Raw genomic sequence first — 4,632 nt, 5'->3', positions numbered from 1 at the left:
GATCCCACGAGGACTTGTGATTAACTATTAACTAAATTAGACTATCCTAATTATCTATACAAGAATTAAACCTAGAAGTATTTGATTCTAAACTAATTAAATAAATAAAAACAAATAATGAACTTTTAACAGAGAAAGAGCAGATTTTTATGATATTAATGTAATGAAAACGATCTAGGGTTATGGGCTATCTAACATTCCTATTGTAGTCTTCAATTGAATTGACTAACTAATTTATCTGGTTTATTGGTTGACAGGGTTAATATTGCTCATAAGAATCTGTCGAGTTCACTACAAGAAATTTGATTTTTATCGACCATTTCTTAACGAAGGGACATAAATCCGATCGTTATAAGTGTATTTATAACAACCAAATTTTTTTCCAGTCGTTAAAACTAATTTTTAGCTCAATATTAACGAGGGGATAATGTTCGGACGTTAAATATAACACAGCCGGTCGTTAAATAATTGTTAATTAATAAAAGGCGCTAACTTTTCCCTCATTTTTTCCCACCTCCGCCAAATCTCCCACCCCCAGAAAAAGGAAAAAACCCTAAAATGTCGGCTATCTCTAAACAGTTCGTATAAACCTAAAAAGACTGAAACATCGACTTCTCTAACAGTTCCATCATAAACCTCAGTTTTGAACGAATTAGCAGAGAACTGCTACGACGAATTCAAATAATTAGAGAAACTGTTCTACTCCTAAAATTCAGCAATTAGCGAACGAAGCTGCTCGTCACCTCCATTGACAACAACTGCTCATCTTCAAGTTTCTTCTCATCAAGGTAAGGTTCAAAATTTTACCCTTTTTATGTGAATTGAGTGATAATTTCGCTAGAAAAGGCATCTGAACTAGGAGCAGGGATGAGAGAGGCCACAGCATAGATTGTGATTTGACTCCCCATCGAGCGTTATATGTTTTAGCGAGCAACTGCTATATCTCCTACCACGATTAAATCATCTTCTCTAACAGTTTATTCTAAATGTCAATTTCGTGCTATCAGTTTCACTGTGTGCCAAATATAAATGTCGAAATATCGGTCCTCCTAAAATTAAAGTTGATAATTTTTAGCGGTTGCGATCACACTTGTATTGTATATGGATGTTGGTGTTCCTTTTGGTAAAAGTATGACAGAAAATACAAAAATTATTTCTATCTATATATTGATTGGACAATAAGATGAATCAATATGTTAAACCAAAATGGACGGGAAAAGGGGAGAAATGTTGTGTTTCAACTAGAAGTAATCTAGAGAAGAGGGTGGATGCACTGTCCTCTTTTGGTCCTTTCCTCCATTATAGGTTATCTAATTATACAACAGCCTTAAGGAATCCTCATAAGCTTATTATATAACAACTATGATGGAAATGACACTAGTAGAAAACTTTGTGATGAGTGACCAGAGAAGCATCGATGCACTGATTTTAGCTACTATGCATTGTACCAAAATGTCATATTCATTCGGGTTTGATTTAGAAGGGGTGAGGATGTATATGAGAAGACAGAAGGAGAAAAGATTGGGAGAATGCGTAAAGTTGAATGTCGTATGATGGAGTCTTTTATAGGCATACTTTACAATGTGTATATTACATTTATCTGATGCGAGATACTAGTATGTGCACTGTTACTTCTGTACGTATTTAACTTGGTCTAAGTCTAGCTATCTTCCCCCTCAAGGGGTGTGTGTATATATGTCGTATGTACCAAAGTTTGTTTCAACCTACATATATAGTTCATGGATTAGCAAGGAACTTAGTATGTAAGCAAGTTAGTCCTCTGACTTTGCTGACTTGATGGTTGTGTCTCTATGATAAAACGACCGTCATTTCTATATGCTTGGTTCTCTTGAAAAATACTGGATTAGATGCAATACGAACTGCAGTTTGATTATTGTACATAGTTGTCTGATTAATCTGCACAAACTTCAATTCTCGGAATAGGCATTTCATCCATATGAGTTCATCAGGTTAATTGTACTGGCCCTATATTTGCTTTGACTTGCAACCACATATTGTATCATGCTCTTTCAGGATGGATGGGATAGGGAGTAAATATGCAAAGCTAGTATTTGATCAGCCTTCATCACCATCTTCAAGTGATCAATAGATTGAATCATTTAACAGTTTAGTAGATTGAAAATCCTATTTTACTCTGTGATGTATGAGATCGATTTACCACTGTCCAATCTCGTCCTTTGAGTTGTTGCATAGCTGGAGAAACTGATTCTATGGTGTCTGCTGCCTGCTTCTCACACTTATCATCTCTAAACCCATCAGTTGCATCTAAGTATCGAGCTACTGGTATAGGAGTTTGTCCAGATTTGCCTTGAATGTGAAGCACCTGCACAGATCCACATAAATCTGGCCCTGTTCAAAATTTGATTGCTGCACGGTTTCTTTAAGTTTTTCCTTACCCCGGTTGCTTCATTACCTCAACAAACTTGAGTACATCCTCGATCTGAAACACGATCAACAGTAGGATCTTTAGAAATCTGTTTTCCCTCTCGCAAACCTGAGACACCCTATTCATAGTTGTAGCTTTAGAACCTGCTGGATTTTCAAACAATTCAGTAGGTACAGCAGCTGGTTGATCATGTACATGCACCAACTGTTGATATGGGAAACAGAGGGCCATCACCAATGGTTCCTTCACTAATTGTTGGGCTTCATAGTCTGCTCATTTTTTGTCCAACAATTTCTAGCATAGGTGGAGGTGCCACCATTGTTCTTCTAACATTGTTATTTCCCATCTCCTTGACACTTGTTGTATACTTGCTGTCAATATTCATTCCTATACAAAGTATATCATCTGCTACCTATTGGGAAAGCAGCAGTGCTGGTTTTGTTGTATATGATGGAGAAGGTTTGTTTGGGGTAGGGACCATGCTCCTAGTTATCCTCTTCTTCTTTTTGTACAATCTGATGGGATAAGTTCTGTTTTGCTTTAATTTTTTATAATTAGTAAGATGATAAAATTATCACTTTTGTTAGAGATGGAATAACCAGAGCGTATAGCAGATTCTTTAGACAAACAGATAAAAATGTACACTCGGGACACTTCCTTAATATTTTGGAATCTCAGTAGGAAATTCCAAAACCTTTGTACCATCTGTTGCCTTAGGATCCTTCAAAGCAGCGATAGTTTCAAGAGATGATTGAGCTCGATTCCCGTTAGGAGTTGGAGCATAAAGTACCTGCTCAGCTCTTTTCTCCTTCCGATCTGTTGAGAGTTGCATCTTAGATTATTCAAGTTCCTTAGTGATCAACTGTCCAGTTGCATTAGCGTATTGCTCAGCATCTATTATTATAGCAGTCCTTTTGATCAACCACAGGTGCTTTTGCATTCTTCAAAACCTGAGAACCCCTTAGAGCTGGGGCAAGGACTTCACCTGCTAAATATTTTGGGGCTAGGGCAAGGACTTCACCTGCTAAATCTTAGAGCCGCCCTTGCAATGGATTTGAATATTGCCTCATCAGCGAAGAAAGAGGTGAATCTCGCAGCCGCGTAAAGTTGCAATTTTGTTGATTATACAGTAAATGCTCACCTGTTTAATACTTGCCCTCATTTAAATTAGTTTTTATGTACCCACCTTTGCAGGAGTTAAGTACAATTAGCTGGTTAAACGATTTATAAATATGTTGTTCATATTTCTGAGCTGGTTTTACATTTTTTATGTAGAACTAGACAGTAATTAGGCTTTCCAATAGTGCAAATTCAAAATTTATGTACAATAGATAATTACAACCAATTAGCTTCCGGAGGAACGATCGATGAAATGTAATTTCTCATGTTTAATTGTTATAAAAGGTTCTAGTCGAAATTGTCAAGTTAGCGCAAAAGCGACAGATGAAAGGAAGTAGCGGAGGGTGGAAAGATTTTTTGAGATCATATGACAAGAAGTTAGGGGTTAGCTTGAGTGACCCGTCCAAGAGGTCCGTTGATGATCTGCTTGCGTTTTTGAAGACGTTTAGTCAAAGAGTATGTCATAAAGGTGGTTAATATCGATTACCTCTTGTTTTCATTTGGTTAATTAGCGTAAAATAATGCTGCTACTACTAATGCCATAATGTCCCTTTTGTGCATCTTTTCAAAAAGGTGTTTCAATGTTATTCCAATCGAGATGCTGTAGAGAAGCTTCAGAAAAAGTCCCCGGATAGTGAATCCGCGGAACAGGTGAAGAGTATATTTTGGCTTTCTGGTATTATTACGAATCATAACTGCGACATTAGGGTGGTTTTGTTGTAAGATAGTTGGGAAAAATCTACTTAAGTGGGTTGAGAGTAGCTAATTCATCTCCAGTCGCTGCTAATAGGTCTTATAACTTGTTCTGTTAGAATTTAACTGCGGCTATAACTTGTTCTGTTAGAATTTGACTACGGCTATAACTTGTTGATATATAGTTGATATTTGAGAGTGACAACCTGGAGATCCGTGGTTTGAATACCAGCTACAACACATGCTATGATGAGTGATTTTCTCTAACCTTTGTGGGCAGAGTTACCATTGACAACATGTGCTTGTGGGCAAGACATGCTGCTCGGTGGATTATAGTCAAGTTGCTCGCAAGCTAGCAGGGCATGGTGATGAAAAAATAAAAATAAAAATAAAAAATTGGAATTAGTATTCAG

At 36.9% G+C, this 4,632-nt stretch overlaps 1 pseudogene; it reads left to right on the top strand.

Moving 5' to 3' along the window:
• LOC109219289 overlaps nt 3,456–4,632 on the top strand; it is a 5,231-nt pseudogene continuing 4,054 nt past the window's right edge.

Source organism: Nicotiana attenuata, chromosome 2, assembly GCF_001879085.1.
Source record: "Nicotiana attenuata strain UT chromosome 2, NIATTr2, whole genome shotgun sequence".
NCBI lineage: Eukaryota > Viridiplantae > Streptophyta > Magnoliopsida > Solanales > Solanaceae > Nicotiana > Nicotiana attenuata.
Note: the sequence above shows the minus strand (reverse complement) of the source record. Positions and strands in the feature narration are given on the sequence as shown.